Source organism: Herpailurus yagouaroundi, unplaced genomic scaffold, assembly GCF_014898765.1.
Source record: "Herpailurus yagouaroundi ecotype Mexico unplaced genomic scaffold, PumYag 163, whole genome shotgun sequence".
In the NCBI taxonomy this organism is placed as follows: domain Eukaryota; kingdom Metazoa; phylum Chordata; class Mammalia; order Carnivora; family Felidae; genus Herpailurus; species Herpailurus yagouaroundi.
Genome location: NW_024412404.1, coordinates 48,755,041 through 48,774,278, shown reverse-complemented (window position 1 = coordinate 48,774,278; position 19,238 = coordinate 48,755,041). Strand labels below are relative to the sequence as shown.

Genomic DNA, 19,238 nt, shown 5'->3' with positions numbered 1-19,238 from the left:
GCTCTGGCTTCTCCTCTGTGACACCACTGCCACCCTCCCACTGGTGGCAAAGGCCCTTCCAATCTCTGTCCCACTGGGTGGGTGCCCAGCTGGGTGCCAGCTGCCCCACCCCTGTGCTCACCAGGGGAGGATTAGAGACACTGGCCCTGCCCGGCTCAGCCGTGTCATGAACGACACCAAACAAGCACTGCTTTATCTCAACCTTCCCTTTTTTATTCCAAACACGAAATAGAGAAGTTTTATCAAGCACATTTAATCACTGCTCTTCCTCCTCTTCTCTCATTACAAGGAGGGTGACTTAGGCCGTGTCCTTGGCAGGCTGGAACAAATGGGGATAAAAATTCAAGTCACTTCCCAACACATCCCAGAGTTCCTGCACCCTCACGTTGGCGCCCTCCATAAACCTTCCCCCAGCCTCTTCTGGGAGAAGGGGGCGGGGCCACACTGCAGAGCCACCCTGCGTCCCAGCCCTGTGGCGGCCCTGTGGGCTAACACGGGGCAGCCTGCTGTGTCTTGACTTGTCTGCTTCTATAGCCACTTCTATAACAGGAAGGTGAACAGAAGACTGTGGGAAAACAGATGATGGAGGGGCAGATTCCATGTGGGGATCAGGGAAGACTTTGCAGAGGAAGGGACTTGTAGGGCTGGGTCTAAAAAGTTAAGAAGAAAGGGAGAGATGTTCCAGACAAGGAGCTCTGAAAGAACATGTGTTGATAAGACTGGGGAGAAGAGCTGACCCTGAATTTGAAGGGCCACATGTGTTGTTGCCGGCGGTGGGGAGCTGGTGTCTATTTTGTAGGAAGCTCACAGTGGAAGCCGAACGGAGGCCAGAGCATTCTGGAGTGTGTAGGGCTCTGTGACAGACACAGCATCCCGGACTCCTGTATGAGACCATGGACCTCTTAACCTTTTATTTTAAAAGTTTTATGGCTATAGACTGGCCAAGTAGCGGTGAGGAAATTTAACCCCCAAATAGGGGAGAGAACAGGTGCTACCATTCCTCTGTTCCATGCCCATGGTAGGTATTACTAATCAATCACAGCACTATTTCCTGCTGAGTCTGGTCTCAGCCACAGATTTCTTCCCAAGGCAGAGCTCCGGGTCACCACCCCCCATTTAGCTGAGGTGGCACATGAAAAATCAGGTATATTTGCCATTCTTGTCCCAGGAAAATAAAACCGAACATTGACATTAGGCTAAAGCAAGCAGCACCAGCTAGGAGAGCTTAATGTAAAAGTCCCCAAGAAGTATTCAAAATAAATACAAGGTGTTGGTGGAGAAGAATCAAGTTCACAACCTTGAGAAAGTACTTTTAAAAGAAGTACCTCGGGATTAATTTTCCTACAAAGCGGCAGAATCACACAGTAATCATCACGCACCTGTCTCTCTCTCTGCCACACACTTGGAAATTAGAAGCAATTTTCAAGTCCTCACCATCACAGGGCTTGCCTTCCAATTTCCGCTTTCGCCTGCAGAACGAGAAGAGAGTTGCAAAGTCTGATGTAAACAAGAAATCATCTAGTTGGGGTTCCCGGAGGGTGCAGGGGGCAGGGTAGCCATCTGCCTTATCTGGCCCAAGAAGGCCACTCTTCCCTTGGCTAGGAAAGAAGTGAGGATCCATCCAAGCCCTTCCCCCCGCCCTTTCCCCCTGGAGAATTCCAGAATGCCAGTAGGACTTAAGTTCTGAGGACGATTTGGGCTTTGTGCCCCAGCTGCCAGTCAGCTTCCCCGTGGCCTTTGGCAAGCAAATGGGACAAGCAAATACCACGTTGGCCTTTTGATCCTCCCTTCTCTGTACTTGACCCTTGCCCAGGGCCTGCCTTTTCTTCTCCCGCTTCCTCTGCCCCACCCCAAGAAGCAGAAGGAAAGATATGGTCCTGGTGTTTCAGACCCCCATATCCCCAGAAGAGAACAGCCTGCAAGGTGCTGTGTGAAGGGGCCCCACCCCCTCTCCTTGCTGGGCACTGTGAATAACCACGTATTTGCTTCCCTCTCACTTTGGTGTACAAAACCCCATTGGGTCCCTAACAGGCTGACAACCCCATCGCCTGGCTGGGCTTACTACACATGCCAGTTCTCTGACCTAAGGAGGGGTGGATTCTGCAAACCCTACCAGGACCCCTCAGGCAGGGCCACTCCATGCAATAGAAGGCTCATCCGTCATCACCGATATAGCTGTAGGTCACCCACGGGAGGCTCTTTCCAGACCAGGGCAGGGTCCCTGGCCAACCTGGGGCTAAGTCCTTAACCTGAACCTCAGTTTCCTCCTCTGGAGAAATGCGGGCTCTAACAACCGACGCTGCAGGCTTGTCCCGAGGATTAAAGATGGTGTGCAGTACAAGGCAATAATAGGGTACCGGGCACACACAGCAGGGGCTTCGCATGTGCTGGCTGTGTTGTCTGGGCCTCAGTTCACTCGCTCTAGGAGTGTCCAGGTAACAGGAGCGCTAGCTGGACGGCCCTCGTAGCCCATGGGGACGCCCAGACGCTTAGAGTCATCACACGTTCTTAACAGTGGCAGGGAGGTTGCTGTTCCAGCAAGAAGTAAAGTGTGAAGCGTTTGCACGAGGGGGAGCCAGGCCAGGCCACCCCTCCTGCCCACGGTCAGCCCTCGGGCCTGTTAAATTACAAGCAGATCCTGGCAAGAAACTGGCTCAGCCTCTGCCTCGGGGTCAGTGGCCTTCAGGGCACACACTCACTGGCCCACTTCCCTGGGCCACCTGAATTCCTGATGGGGCCTGTTTTCTTCTCACGTGACCAGGTGAGCTCCAGCACTTCCTGCAACATCTGCCTGGTACGGGCTGGGGCTGCACACGCTTGGTGAATGACATCAAAGCAGGAGAATGCGTGCCTGGCACCCCTCTTTCCTCCCCTGTCCAGTTTTCCTGCTTCTGACCAGGCTCCAGACAGAGACCCCTGCAACCCTGGTGGAAGGGGATTCCCGCTTCCCATGGAGGGCCCTCCGTCGAGAGACCACAGCAGTCCCTTGGGCCCTGAGGCCTGTGCTGCCCTGGAAGGTACCAAGCAGAGCTGGCTGCCCCAGGCTGGCAAATATTTAGGTGCCCCTTAAACACTGACTCCTCCGGGGCACCTGGGTGGCTCAGTCCGTTAAGCGACCAACTTTAGCTCAGATCATGACCTCACAGTTCGTGAGTTCAAACCCCGCACTGGGCTCCCTGCTGTCAGTGCAGAGCCCACTTTGGACCCTCTGTCCCCCTCTCTCTGCCCCTTCCCTGTTGTACTCTTTCTCTCTCAAAAATAAATGAACATTAAAAAAAAAAAAAAGCCTAACTCCTCCATAATGCAGAAGAGATCAGGGAGGACCCAGGTGGTAGTCCTCAGCCTCTCCTCCCCTGCCCTAAACCATTCAGCTCTGGCCCCAAATGTACCCAGGAAATTGAAAGCTCACCAGAGAGTTGTCTCCATCCAGTGTAGGGACCATCTTACATATTCAGCGTGCACCACTGACAACACTCCCTATCCCAAAGAGCTTATCCAGAAAAATCTTCCAATATTCATAGGACTTTCCCTGAAAACAACTCTGTTAAATATGCCTCATCATATGACATTTCCAGTGGGGTTTCTGTGTCCCCTCTTACAGATGGGGCTCTGGGCAGCTGCCTGGCTGGCCACGTGTTAATATTGCTAAGGTCCCGAGATAATTCCCTTCTTAGAAACCCAAGTGATTGCACAGAAACCCCAGGTCAGTTCCCAGCCCCTTGCAGCTGTGTTTCCTCTTCGTCCTTTACTGCTGAAGGACAAAGCAGCCTCTTGCTCCACCCAGAATCAAACAGAGACGTCAAAGCAGGCATGCATCTATCTGTCTGTACCATGACTATTTAAAGAACTTCCCACCCAGCCTACTTGTTAGCATGTTGAAAGATAGAGAAGACGGGGCCCCTGCAATGAGGACAGGGCGGGATGTTGAGCAAGATATATAGAAAGACAGTATGTCAGCAGTGAGAAACAATAGTATCATTAATATTACTAATAGCTGCCATTTATTGAGCACGTAATACATGTCTGGCTCTGAACTCACACTTAACATATCCCATTCCAGCCAGCCTATAAAGGGAGTTTATTATCCCCATTTTACAGCTGGGGAGACTGTGGCACAGAGAAGATAAGTGACCCATGTAGACACTCAACCAGTAAATGGAAAAACCTGTTTGCACACGTAGGTTCGTCTGAACCCCTGGCCCGTCAGTCACTACCCCTCTCTTTGTGGATAGCAGTCCTGGCTCTGTTGCTTCCTATCTGGTGGAGCCCTGGGCCCACCTTTCCACCTCTATCTGTTTCCTCAACTGTGGTATGAGAATGATCCTGTGATTGGTTACTAGTACCTGCCACGGGCATGGGATGAAGGAGGGGTGGCACCTGTTCTGTCCCCTGTTTGGGGATTAAATTAAATTTCCTTACCCCTACCTGGCCACTCTGTAGTCATAAGACCTTTAAAATAACAGGTCAATGGTCTTATACAGGAGTCCAATATGCTGTGCCCAGCACAGAGCCCTACACGTTCCAGAATGCTCTGGCCTCTGCTCAGCTTCCACTGTGAACTTCCTACAAAATAGACACCAGCTTCCCACCACCGGCAACAACACATGTGGCCCTTCAAATTCAGGGTCAACTCTTCTCCCCAGTCTTATCAACACGTGTTCTTTTATACCTCCTTGCGACTGCCGGTGATGTTCCCTGGAACATCTCTCCCTTTCTTCTTTTTTATTTAGACCCAGCCCTGTATGTCCCTTCCTCCGTGAAGTCTTCCCTGACCCCCACAAGGAATCTGCCCCTCCATCGTCTGTTTTCCCACAGTGTTCTGTTCGTTTCCCGCTCATAGTAATGGACATATAAACAGTGCAAAAAAAGCCTTCATAAACTGCAAAGGACCATGACCGCCCAGCGTCTCCTAGTGTTCTTGTTGAATCAGAGTGAATTCTTCCGAGGGAGAAAGGCACCCCTTTCACTCCTCGAAGCCTGGAAGGCCCTGGTTCCTCCTCTTCTCCTTGGAGACGCTTTATGAGATAAACAAGCCCTGTGTCAAGCCCCAGTCATGCCACCTTCAGGCTCCTTGAACCCTAAGTCCTGATGCTCCACCGTTCACGTGTGCCCCCCCCACCCCGTGACTCAGTGCAATCACACAGCTACATGCGAAGCCAGGTTGCACAGGGCCCAACATGGGGAGATGGCTGGATTTTTCCCACGTGAACAAGTAACACAAGATATGAAAATAGAAAGGGACAGGAAATTCGACCCGACTGCTGATTGGTTTCACTTATAGCTAAAAAGGAGAACGGGGTTTTAAGACCCGGGCAAAATCAACAATGAATTGGCTTGTGGGGAGGAAAAGAGAAGGCATTTTCTTGAGCTACAGGGACTAAAAATAGTGTGAGGTTTTCCAAGAGGCTGTAGTGGCACTTCAGGATGTGGCTATGAAGCATTTATTTCAACTGATATTGGCACACTCAAAGCCAAAGCCATTCACAGTGTGTCTGCTCACCAGGCCCTGGGAGCAGAGAGTTGGAGCCTATTTGAATCTCAGGCCTCTGCTCCTGGCCAAGCCCCTCCCCAGAACACCACCATGGCCCCCGTGCCCTGGGTTCTAGCTACTCCCCTAAGCAGCATTTTCCAAAGTTTTTTTGCCAAAGCACCCCCAACAGCAGAGGAGAAATTACAATGGGGTGGGAGGGTCAGATCTAAGACTTGCCTATAGAGGCTACCACAGCACAAAATTTCCTCCAAATCTCAGTCTTATCCCAAAAATTCATGAAAATATCCCCTACAAAAAAAAAAAAAAAAAAAAGCCAACTTTGTGTTAGCATTTAAAAATCAGTTTGCTCCCCAATCTTACTCCAGAAAGGAGGGTCATGTTTATCCTGGGACATCAAGCATCCCCTGGCTCAGCACCGCCAGTGTGTGGTGCCCCACAGTGACAGAACAAAAGCCTTCGCTGAGAACCTCAGCCTCAGAGTTCCTTCAGCCACTGAAGGAAATCATTCATTCACCCATCAACTTATGCATTTATTCATTCAACAGGTATTTACTAGGATCTTTTTTTTTTAATTTGAGAGTGGGGGAGGGGCAGAGAAAGAGACAGAGAGAGAGAGAGAGAGAGAGAGAGAGAGAGAATCTTAAGCATGCTCCACACTAAGCACAGTACCCAACATGGAGCTTGATCCCATGACCCTGGAATCATGACCTGAGCTGAAATCAAGAGTTGGACGCTCAACCGACTGAGCCACCCAGGCACCCCTGGGCTCCTTTTAAATGCCTAGACCTTGGGATAAAGCAAGAAGGATTCCAGCCCTTCAGGAACTGTCCCAGGGGGGAAACAGACAAGGACAGGAGGCATTGCATAGCTCCTCAAAGAGTGTTCCAACAGGGAATAACCATGGAGGCTCTGGAAGCAGAGAGGCAGGGATCAGGGAAGCGTTCCTTCCATGGACAGCATAAGCCAGACTGTACTCCAGCCTAGCAGTTAAGGTCTGTGTATCCCTGGGCAAGCCAGTTAACCACTCAGTTTCCTCATCTATGAAATGGGTGCAACAGCTTCATACAGTTTTCATGGGGATTATATGAGTTATACAGTACAACATGCTTCAGACTAAGTGTTCAATAAATATTATCTATTAAACTAAGGGCTGAGGAATGGATGGAATTGGGTGTGGGGATGAGGCAGAGATAAAGGAGGAAGGAGGGGAAGAGTGTGTTCCAGACAGACTGAACAACATGTTTAAGAACAGATATTCAATCAATATTTGTTGAACGAATAATCTTTAAGGGAGAGTAATGCAATCTTGGGAAGCCACACCCTTTATCTATTGTTTCCTGGTAGGTGTGCAGAGGTGTCCTTGAGTGGCACCTGGGCCAGGCACCCACAGGCAAGCCCGCTGAACCTTTCCAACCAGAGTGTCAAATTCCTAAGGGCAGAGATTGAGTCCTTCCCCTCTTGGGGTCCTCTAGCCCTGAGCCTTTGACCCCTTCCCTCAGGGTGACCAGTTCTTTTTTTTTTTCCAACTTTTTTTTTTTATTATTTTTGGGACAGAGAGAGACAGAGCATGAGCGGGGGAGGGGCAGAGAGAGAGGGAGACACAGAATCGGAAACAGGCTCCAGGCTCTGAGCCATCAGCCCAGAGCCCGACGCGGGGCTCGAACTCACGGACCGCGAGATCGTGACCTGGCTGAAGTCGGACGCTTAACCGACTGCGCCACCCAGGCGCCCCAAGGGTAACCAGTTCTTCTCTGTTCCTCCATCACTTCCATCCTAGGGAAAGGCCTTGGCCAAGATCTTTGGAGAGAGCTCACAGGTGACCTGAGAAAAGCAGGGGGTGGGGGAGGGGGCGGTGCAAAGAGCCCTGAACTTGTAGTTAGGGGCTCTGGATTCAAGTCCTTGCTCTGCCAGCTGGCAGCCCCATGACCTTGGGTGAGTCACATAGGATACCAGTGCCAAGGGCACGCTGGGCTCCTATGATGAGCAGGTTCGGGGAGGGGGAGAGGTTATGCAGTAGGATAACCAACCATCCTGGCTTCCACGGGCCGGAGAGGTTTCCTGAAATTTAGGAAAAATTTCAGCGTCAAAACCAGGAGTCTTGGGCAAACAGGGTGAGTCGGTCACTCAAAGCCTTGCTTCTCCCCTGCCATGTTTTACCCCACTCCCCTTCCCCAGGCCCGAATCACAAGTCAGCGCAGAGCCACACTGAGCCCTCTGGCTTCAAGGCTGAGCGGTGGGACCATGTCAATGCAGAAGGAGTGAGGAAAAGGAAGAACAAGACTTTGGTGTTGCCGCCATGATGTTTCTACACTGGAAGCTAGGACTCAATCCACTGTCCAAGGTGGCCCACTGTCCAAGGTCTGTGCCAGAGTCTCTCAGAGATTTAATGTAGGGCAAAAACCAGGCTAGCTGGGGTGTCTACAGGACCAGAGAGCAGCGGGGGGCTGGTCTGTGCTGCTCTCTAAAGGGTTGGCGTGATGGAGTTTATAACCTGGTGGCACAGAGCCCATTGCTACTCCCCGCAAGAGTTAACTGGGCTGATCAACCTGATGCTGACCCACTCGCCAAAAAGTAGGCAAGAGGCTGCAGGCGGGTGCTCTCCACTGAGTCCCAACCCCATTCACACCAGTAAACCCAGAGCCTCCAGGGACCTCTACTCAGACCCCCATTGTGTGCCCTGCCATCGAGATCACAGCAGGCTCCCTGCCATCCCATTGGAGACATCTTGTGTTTTCAATTTCAAGTCCCCATTTACGTCCTGGTTCGGGCTTGAATGCCAGGCTATATTAGGTCATGCTGAGCCAGGCCTGTCGTGCTTTCTCATTAGCTGCATCACATCGTATTTTTAGGGGCAGCCAAGACTGAGACAATGCCAGAGGGCTGCTTTTCTTCTCGAGTCCCCAAGCACCACCTCCATAAAAATTTCACACTTGAAGGTCCTAGGGCCCCCATGGTTCCTGCTGCAGTTTAGGAAGGACTCAGCTCTGAGAAGAGGAGCAAGTGACTAGATAAATTGGAAGCAACAAGAGACAAGGTCCCTCTGCCTGTTTTTCCATCCACTGAGCCACCTACACTCACTGCCCCAAAGCCCAGCTGAGCTCCTGATTTCTCATGGCCCACTGCAAAGGGACAAAGATTCAAGACTCCTGTGTGGACCAGACTGCCTTCCTCAGAGCAGCCTTCCCTGTCCCCATGTCCTCTGCAGACCCCCAGCACCGCAGCATGGGATCCCTGTGGTCTATCACCTGCTTTGTGGCAGGAACATTACAGTTTGCAAAGTGCTGCCCCATTCACGGTCGCATCTGACTTACCTGCAGGGGTGATGGTAGGATACTGAGTTTACAGATGAGGAAGCTGAGACAAAGCAAAGGGAGATGATGTGCCCAAGTCATGGGGGTAGTAAGTGGGGGCACCGGGGCCTCTCACAGAGCCTGGGGCTCGGCTCAGAAGCCAAGGCCCGGCTGCCTGTTTAAGGCCACACACTTGGTAAGCAAGGAAAAGCTGTCATTCATGGGCTTCTCTCCCTGAAGCACACTGCTCACTGCTGGAAGGGAGGAGTCCTACAAGTGCCTGGGCCCTCTGTGCTTCTCTCCTGCTCAGGACATCTTGTGCCAGGAGAGTCACCATCCCCAGGGCTGGGCCTAGGACAGCAGAGACAGAGGAAGTGCTCCCTGTGACTTTCTGCCTGTGACTGGCCCCTATTCCTATTCAACTTTAAGTCACCCTCTCTTGCTCTGTGTCTCTCACACAACATACACACATGCACGTAGGCGAGTCTGGGATCCAGCATCTAAGAGAACCCTCCAGGCCATCTCAGATTGGAGGAGGAGGGCAAGGCTATTCCTCTTGTTCTTCCCTGGTCAACAACCGAGCACAGGGCCTGAGGGTGAAGGGTGGCTCCCAGAGGGGGACTATTGGTCACACTGGGGCAGAGGTAGTAGGGATGAAGTCCCATTTCAATGCAGCTGCTTTGGAAACAGGGCTGGGATCTACAAGATCTCTGTGCTCATGAGATCTTTATGATAAGGCTGCAGATGATAGAGGGTCAGGGACCAATTCCAGATGCCTTCCACACTCTCTGCCCAAGAAGGGCAAGGGCAAGCCCTTTGTCCACTGCTCTTTGGCCAGTAGCCCTGCCATGTTATTCACACCTCATGGTTTAGGACACAGACCACTAACAGGACTGGCCTAGGGGAAGTGTACCACATCAGCAGGTCAATTCACCTTGTTTACGAGGCTGTGGTCACTTCTGCATCCATGTCCCCAGCTTAACTTCAAGTTACAAGCCCAGGCTCACTTTACTGGGGGCTCAGTGCAGCCAATGGGGCACATTAACACAGACTAGACAATGGTGGAGGAGTTAACTTCCTTCTGTCACTGACCACTTCCCTTCTCTTTCGGCCACCTGACCTACACCTCCCCCCCCACGTCTAACTGCTCTCCTCAGGCTCTTTCTTCACACTCATTGACCATCACCTATCCCCATGGCAGAAAAGATCCTAGGGTCAACAAAGCCATACCAAATACCCTCTTTATGCAGGGCACTGTGATAGATGCCAAGTGGGGGCAGGAGAGGTTGCTTTGTAGACAAATAAGGCACAGCCTTGACCCACCCAGCCATTTCAGGTTAGTTGGAGAGAAAGGAAAGGCATACATAGACCCCACCACCACCACCACCTCAAATAACATGGCAAGATAAAGATCTAGGATTCATCCCACTAGGTGGTAGAATTAAGCAGTCTGGAAAGATCATTAGTGGGGGGATAGAAACATAGAGGAATGGGTGGAGCTGGTGACACCCCAGCTTGTCTCGGAAAGACAAGATGAATGAATGTGGACTTCAGACTTTTCTCTTTCTGGTATGGCATCACTTATAAGGAGCACAGAGTACATACTCTTGACCACAACACTCTTTAATTTCTCACTGGACTCACATTACACACAACTGATTTACAGACATAAAATGACACTTATAAGATTCATGCCCAGTCACCAATGCACAGTTTCGAAGTCTCACATCTATACAAGTGTGCAAAGAGGCAGAACATAAGGACACAAAGCTAGAAGCCCAAACCACCCACACTCTTAGCTCATATGGTTTCATTTTGCCAACCAGATCAAAGAAGAATATCCCCAAAACTCAACAACAACAAAAAAATGCATCCACATTTCAACAATAGCTAAATCCAGTTCCTGGAAGGTTTAGCCATGAAATAAATCAGAGTGACAACAGCTCCTGTTTGGGGACAGTTGGGATTTGGGCCATGAACTTGATTGCTTTTGGTAATGATGACTGTGTCAGACAATTTGCTCAGGCAGGAAACTGCTGTGAGAACAACTGTTCTGTCCTCATCAGAAACACATGAAGGGTAAACTCGACCCCAGAACTGGAAGTCCAGGTGACCAGGAGTCTTCTGCCTCCTACTCACAGCATGAAAGAATTCCAGGAATCAATGAATGACTGACAGCTCCTCCCAACTCATCTGAGGAGTTGTACCCCTAGCCCCATATACGTGGTCTGTAGGCTCCCATAGCATGTGGGCTATGAATCTCTGAATTTGGAGTGATGGCCTCCACACAAGTTCAAAGAACTATGTAAGGCTGTTGAAAACCAAGAGCAGTGACAACACAGTTGGAACTGCAGAACTGATCAGAACATAAGGACCAAGTGGCACCTACAAAAGAAGTAAAACAAAACAAGTAAGCTCACTTCAAAGTCATGCAACCTTTGAGAATATGGATGAGGTGATTTTGACCCAAAGATCACAGGGCTATATCCATTAGGTTTTTGTTGGTTGCAAGTGACAGAAAATCTGTCACTTTAAGCCAACTGAAATTTTTTTTTTTTTTAATCTAGAGGTCAGTCTTATTTCACACACATCTGAATTAAGGGCTAAATTGGCATCATCAAGGCTCCATCTCTTTCAGAGCTCTTCTAACTACCATGGTCCCTCCCAGGTGACAGATGGACTCAACAGGGCCAGTCAAAACGTACACCTACTTCTCTTCCAACAATTCCAGCAAACGTCTTCTGGCATCTCACTGGTTCTGACTAATTCAAGGATGGGACCATAACTGCCATCATCTGAATGTTCATGTCCCCCTCAAAATTTGTATGTTGAAATCCTAACCCCCCATTGTGATGGTAGGGGAGGTGGGGCCTTCACAGGAGGTAGGGCCAATGGGAGGTGCTTAGGTCATGAGGGTAGAGCCCTCATGAATGGGATTAGAAAATCCCATTACAAATCAAATTATAAGAAGACAATCTTCTTATAAAAGAGACCTCAGAGAGTTCCTTGCCCCATCTGCCATACGAGGATAAAACAAAGTCTTCAACATGGAAGACGGTCCTCACCCAACCATGCTGGCACCCTGATCTTGAACTTTCCAGCCCCAAGAACTGTGAGAAATAAATCTCTGCTGTTTATAAGCCACCCTGTGTATAGTATCATAGTCTATGTAGCAAGGGACTGAATGGACTAAGACAATGACCTGGTCACCGCAGTTAGGGTAGGACATACGCTGTAGCCTACAGGTCTGGGCTTAGCTCCTATGACTACCTTGGAGCCCCACACCAACCCTGCAGACTAAGAGTGGTAAGAGGGAAGTGTCCAAACACAGACTGGGGTGGGGGGAGGCAGAGGAGGAAATGGGGTCTGGGGAGGCAAACCACAAATGTTCACCACAGGATTTATAATAAATAGATCAATTTTCACATGTTGACATCATCATACACATGACCTTGGTGAGCTACAAATAGAAACCATCACCTTTGTTCTCTCTGCTCCAGTGTAGAGAGATTCCTGGGAGTGTGCTGGGAAAGCTGGGGATACGAAGAAGGTCAAACAAAGTACCCAACCCCATAAAGAACTTGGAGGTGATACCTAGCAAAGAGTACCCTGTATCTACTGCCCGCCTCCACTGTTACCATGGTCCTCCCCCATGAGGGCCGTGCAGGGCTCATCTGCAAAGCTGTGATCAGCAGAGTATGAGTCATGCCTGTCACCCTCCTAGGGACCGGGTCAGAGAGGCACGTCCAAGACGTTCTCTTATGCGTTGCTGACACAGAGAGCAGTCATCACCATTACTGAGCAAGTATCATCATCATCAACATTATCAAGAACATCCAAGGCTCAGAAGACAACAGCATGTGCCAAATCCAAAACAAAACAAATTTAAAAATGAGAAAACGAGTGACCACATTGGTCACCTGGACAGCCAAGAGTAAGACATGACAGTGTTGGGCAGGTGAATTGCAGTGAGTGTTTCAGGACCAATACCATGAACAGTGAGTTCATCCCAGGGCTGCGTGAAGATCAGTGAGAGTGATCAGAAGGCCCAAACCCTGCCAGGTCCAAGCCACATAATAGTAACCCAGAAGTGGCTACTCACGCATGCACAAAGTGCCCCTGACTTTGAGGCTCTCCCCTCACAGTCTCCACAGGGAGTAGCATGGAGTTGAGTCATCCAGAGAGCAAAATAAAGGCTGGGGTGTGCTCTTGTACACACAGGGGATCGCCATGAATGTGACTGTGAAACACTGAATCGCATAAACTGATTACTTCTAACCCCTTTCTTGTCCTTCCGCATTGAGTCAGGGCCAGTCTTACTGACTGAGCTGAAACCACCTTTCATACATGGGCTAACAGCTGGCACAGGAACACCTGCCCCTCCCCCAACTTCATTGCTCTGAGTACAAACTTCTAGATCTGAGTTTTGTTTTGAACCCATCTGTGATGGTTAATTTTATGACGGTCAACTTGGCTATCTGGCTAGCCCCAGATACCTGGTCAAACATTGCTCAAGATGTTTCTGTGAAGGCATTTTTAGATGAGATTAACATTTAGATCAGTAGACTTTGAGTAAAGCAGTTAGCCTTCCATAATGTGGTGGGCCTCACCCAGTCAGTTGAGGGCCTCAATAGAGAAAGACTGGCCTCCCCCAAGCAAGAGGGAATTCTACCAGCAGACTACCTTTGGACTCAAACTACATCTCTTCCTGGGGCTTCCAGCCCGCCAGCCTACCCTGCAAATTTTGGAATTGCCAGCCTCCACAAATGTGTCAGCCAATTCTCTAAAATAAATCCATATGATAAATGATGATACATACATGCATAAATACATTCATACATACATACATATGGAGAAAGAGAGAGATAAAACAGAGAGAGAGAGAAAGAAGAGAGAGAGATGATATAGCGCGAAAAACGTATACATGCACACATCCTGTTGTTTCTGTTTCTCTGGAGAACCCTGACTAAATATATCATCTCTCTGGGTTTAAAAGCTGAAACCCTTTCCACATCCCCAATTACTTATCCCACTGTCATACGAGATGTATATATATCATATATACCATATACCATATACCATATATACTTATATCTATATAGCATACGCCATATATATACACACACACCTCCCTCCCACAAGGCTCTGCACAAAGGTGTTCTCTCTGGAGGTCCCTCCATGACCCTCAGGCCCCAGAGTCTACATACACCCTTCAGGTCTGTCCACACACCCTGGCATACCTGCCTTCATTCTCTAGTCATTTCAGGCACCAAGCAGAACTGCAGCTCTTGGGAGGTCAGAAAACCCAAAGATGGCAGTTGATTCAGCCTTAGCCCAGAGAAGGAACCCTTTTACCAGATCCACCTCTGCTTAACGACCTTTAGGAGAGAGAACTTCATCAAGCTGGAGACAGGCTCTTCCCCAAAAGACGGTTGCCCCTACTCTCCAAGAACATAATCCACTCCATCCTACCCAGCAGGCATGCCTATGAGGGGAGGGTCACACAGAGGGTGTGCCTATTTCATTCCTGACACGATGTATTCACCTCTGCACCCACCATTCCGTGTGTCAGCATGGTGCCCGATGGTCCCACCTACGGCCTTGACGCACCCCATCACATTAAGTGTCATTCACTCATCCATCTGACAAAGGTCTATTGGACACCAACTATGGGCTGGAAGAGCTTGGGACTCAGCAAGAAACCAAGTCCTTCGCCTGGTGGAACTCACACTCTCAGGGATAAAACATGATAAACATGTGGATACGACATGACAGCCCTGCAGCCATGACACTGTGGAAACAGGTAATGTCTTACCCCTTTTTCAGAGAAGGACACTGAAACCCTGGAAAATGAAACACCCTGTCCAAGGTCACAGAGACAGCCAGGAATGGAGCTACGGTGCTAGCCATGTCCATCTAACACCAACAACCAAGCTCCTCTTTCCCAGCTGCCGGAGACCTTGGGAGACCATGCAGGCAAGGGGGGAGGCGGGTGGGGAGTGCTGGAAGGGGAGATGTCTTCTTTCCAAAAGCAAAATGTCTGCGTTTCTCACGTTCTCCTCTTGCTTTACACCTGAAGCTCTTCTGACCAAGAGTTCCCTCCGAAGCGGGCACAGTAGAGTTGTGAAGACACAAACCCTTGGCTCCAAAACCATTTGAACGAGTAGAAAGAGAGGTGAAAAGCTCCTCCCGCAGTGCCTGGAGGAGGAGGTGGGAAGCCCCTCTCTGCAGCACACGGAGCCCCTCACCATGCAGCCCCATGTGGGCATCTGCCACCTTCGGGGACAAGGAGGGAAGTCGGCAGGGACTCAGACCCAAGGTATAAGCCCTGGAAAAATTGATGCCAAACCTCAGGCTCTTTCCTCTATTAAAATTAGAAAGTTGTGGCGTAGCTTGGCTTTCAAGTTTGGGTATGATTTTGAGAAGCAGCCAGGGGGAGAGTGTGCGGGGCGTTCTACGTGGAGAATCGCCTGAGCAGTTATGGAGGCAGAAACAAGAGTGTCAGAATCAGGAGACAGTAAAACTCACCTGCGGTACAACAAGGGGAGCAGGGAGACCTTGCTTTCGGGGCCGCCTCGCTACAGACCTTTGTGGTCATCATGGGTCTCGCGTGGTCCTCAGAGTTCATCCGGTCCCACTTTCTTGCTCTACTGAAGGCTGGAAAGAGAGAGTTAAGAGCCTGAGAGGTCAAATCTTTGTCACAAGTCACCCTAAAACAGTGGCTCTAAGTGCAGGGTGCTCGCCGACCCCCCCCTCCCCCCCGCCGCCTCCAAACTGGCCAGCGCTGCACGGCCCAGCCCAGAGCGGCTTCACGAGCCAAGAACAAGCCTCCAGCTCCCACTGAAGTGGGAAAGGCTGGCACGCACGAGCCTCCAGCCTCTGCCAGGCACTGACCTGGGTAACCCACCCAAACACCAGCAACCATGATCTCCAGGTTACAATAAAAAAAAAAAAGAGGCTCAATGGTCTCTGCGGGGTTCCAATCAAAGCTACTGTGATGGAACCAGGATCGGAATCACATCTTTCCAACTCCAGAGTCTTACCTTTAAAATGCTCTTCCCGGGGCACCTGGGTGGGTCAGTCGGTTAAGCTTCCAACTCTTGATTTCGGCTTAGGTCATGATCTCACGGTTTGTGGGATGGAGCCTTGTGTCGATCTGTCCACACAGAGTCTGCTCAGGATGCTCTCTCGTACTCTCTCTCTGCCCCTCCCCCACTGGTGCACACGTGTGCTCTCTCTCAAAATAAATACATAAACTTAAAAAATAAAATAAAATAAAAATAAAAATAAAATGCCCTTCTCAGGGACACCAGCCCATTCCCACCAAGACCTGGCACCCTCCCTGGGAACTCCTGAGAGAGACAGATCCCTCCCAAGCAAGGAAATGTTGAAAGTATAAGCACTGGGTTTCAAGCAAACAAAGAAGTGGAAGATCTAGGAAAAAGACCCCCCCCCCAGGAGCAGTGAGTTTGTAGCTGGGAGTTCTTGGGGCAGGCAGAGCAGACAGGGGGGGTCGAATCACAAGCTCCCCAAACTCCTTGCAAACAGAAGGCTTTTCTCCCGGAGACGCCTGGACAAGCCAGGCCCAGCAGCCAGCAGGGCCAGCCCCAGTGTTGGGGCTTTATCTGGACTCCGAGCAGAATCCCTGGGGTGCCGGATGCCTGCCGGCCCTCATCGGAGCTCACATTACAACCTAGGCTTCGGCAGCTGGGCAGTGCACACGGCCTGCGTGCGTTCCTCCCTGGCCTGTGGTACGCACCAGGCAGCCGAGGTTCAGAAACGGGAGGGTGCAGACGAGGCCTCACAGCCAGCCAGCCAGAGACGAGGCCTCTACACAGCACAGAGGCGACTAAGTTCACCCTCAGAGGGGTGATTTCACGGAACCGTGAGCAGGACGCTCTGAGCCCAGGAACCACTCTCTAAAGACAGAGAAATCCACGATGGGAGTGGGGGGATCGGAGGTGTACTTCACAAGCAAGGGTCCCTCTGAAATCCCAGTATCTTGGTCTGCACAGAGGCTGGCACTGCCTTTGGGCAACCGTGGGGGAGGCAGGAGCCCTGGCTTCCCGAGTGTCCTGTCAGCACCCTGGTCAGGTCACTGTCACCTCTGGGTTACTGCCCGGCTCCCCCCCACTAGCCTCCAGGTGCAGTCAGAATGATCGTTCCAAACAAACAAAAAATCTGGAGGCTCCTGGGTGGCTCAGTCAGTTAAGTGTCCAACTTTGGCTCAGGTCATGATCTCACGGTTTGTGAGTTCGAGCCCTGCATCGGGCTCTGTGCTGACAGCTCATAGTCCACTTTGGATCCTGTCTCCACTCTCTCTCTGCCCCTCCCCCACTCACGCTCTCTCAGAAATAAATCAACATTTTAAAACAAAATCTGATTGTGCTCTTCTCCCTAAAATCCCTCCAGTGGCCCCCCACTGACCTCAGGACAAATCTTTCCAGGTGGCTGTATGAGGGGCCCTGCCCTCTCCCGCTTCTCCACTCGCCTTTCGGCCTCTCACACCCAGTCCCACCAAAGTGGACTTTGTCTAGTAGCTGGAACATACGAGGCTTCCCCTCTCACCCCCACCATCTTTGCCAGACCCATTCTTGCCCATTCCTCCGTTCTCATCCTGCTGTCACTTCTCCAGGGACCCTCCTCTGATGCCTTAGCCCAGGCCGGGCCCCCTGGCAGTGAGGTCCCACTGCCCACTGCACCCCCCAACCCCATCACCCTCCTTAACCACTCCCTGCTGCCCGCTTATATCTGTCTCCTCCCTAAAGAAGTCTGGCAGAGCAAAGCCCCTCATCCTGTTCACCACAGCACTGAGCGCAAACAGAGCAAGATCAGTGAGACTAGTCTGGGGACAGCTCCCAAACAGAGTTGTTAAATAAATACGTGAATGAATGAAGAAAGGAATCTATCATTCACTAAAACTCCGTGCCTTCTCTGAGGCCAGGGCATAAAAAAGAATCGCTCAGTGAGTATCTTCCAAGAAGGAAGGCTATGGGGTACTCACAGGTGCTGAGTAAAGACCCACAGAATCCCTAGTGTACCCCACGGACAGGTGTGACCACCGACCCCTCCCCACCAGGCCCTGCCTCATGGCTCGCCACTGCTGGGCAGCTCAGAGTCTGCTTCTTGGCCTCCTATGTGGGGACCAAGTCACAGACATGAGGAGAGCCTAGAGAAATCTGGTCAACAGCCAGCTCCTCGGGTTCCCTAGGGCCGTCTCTCACCTGACTCACCAGCAGGCCAGGAGGATGGTGTGTGTGTGTGTGTGTGTGTGTGTGTGTGTGTGTGTGCAGGCGCGCACATACGTCTGGGTGTCTGTATGCATACACACTCTGTCATATTCGTAACAACCCCAACACAGAGTGGATGGAAAGAGGACCTGTGTTCTTCTTCTAGAGCCGCTCAGTGACCCAAGCTGCTAGCCCACGGCCACACTGAAGGAACCAAGCAGCTGGCCTCCCTCCAGTCTGTTCCCCAAAGTGGTGGCACTTGGCCGTTCTCAGGTGTCGGGTCCTACACTAGCTATTCCTGATTTTCCCCTCTGGCTACAGCCCCTGCCGTCGTCCACCCTCTTCCAAGCCCTTGAAAGCTGTCCCCAGGAGCCGCTCCCTTACCCTTTCTTCCGTGCTCTCTGTGTTGCGGCTAAGGGCAGCCATTCGGGTGTGGGAGTGAGAGCGGGGAAGGTACTGATTCTCGGGGTTCCCCCACCCCGTCCAGACAAGCTTTGACCATGGCTGCGGGGGACGGGGGGCCCCAGAACTGCGGTTCTAATGGTTTTGGTAACATCTCCCTCCCCTCACCCCTTTGGATAGAGGGTGCTAACAGCTCCCACTGTGCCCTCCCAAGGTCCTTCAGCACCGCTTGTGGATTCCCCTTGCCTGCACCTTGTAAATAGTCCCCTTTCAATCTCTCTTTACTCACCTTCTCTGTGCGCCATCTTGTTTAGCTCAGATATAGATGCCAAAGAAGCCCCAAGTTCCTGCCTTTGAACAGCTGGAAAGAGCTTCTTAAAGCCCACTCCAGCTTGGCCTCCCACACCCTCCAAAACTCCCCGTAATGAAATAAATTCCCCCTTCCACGGAGAACAGGAGAGCCCGGCTGCTAAAAAAAAAAAAAAAAAAAAAAAGGCAGCTGGTAGAGGGCCGCCCGGGTGGCTCAAGAAGTTAAGCGTGGGACTTTCGATTTCAGCTCCGCATCGTGATCTCATGATCTCGCGCTTCTTCGGGAGATCAAGCCCCGCCCCCCGCCCCCTGGGGCTGTGCAATGACAGCAAGGAACCTGCTTAGGATTCTCTCTCTCTCTCTCTCTCTCTCTCTCTCTCTCCTTTCTTTCCCCTACCCCACTCAGGTGGCTGCGCACATGCGTGCATGCTCTCTCTCTCAAATGTAAAAACTTTTAAAAATTAATTAAAAAAATTAAAGAACACCTGCTAGAGAACCAGTGTTGGCTTCTCCCAA

General features: G+C 50.9%; 1 long non-coding RNA gene across 2 annotated transcripts; it reads right to left on the bottom strand.

Annotated features, from left to right (window-relative positions):
* Nucleotides 1-234: 234 nt before the first annotated feature.
* LOC121037226 (uncharacterized) lies at nucleotides 235-18,871 on the bottom strand. 2 transcript variants are annotated; one of them, XR_005793658.1, is made up of 4 exons: nucleotides 18,703-18,871; nucleotides 15,310-15,438; nucleotides 1,380-1,469; nucleotides 235-319 (listed from the first exon to the last, which is right to left on the bottom strand). It is a non-coding gene; the product is annotated as an uncharacterized LOC121037226 (long non-coding RNA). The 2 variants fall into 2 exon arrangements; XR_005793659.1 differs by lacking the exon at nucleotides 18,703-18,871 and adding an exon at nucleotides 15,825-15,872.
* Nucleotides 18,872-19,238: the final 367 nt, after the last annotated feature.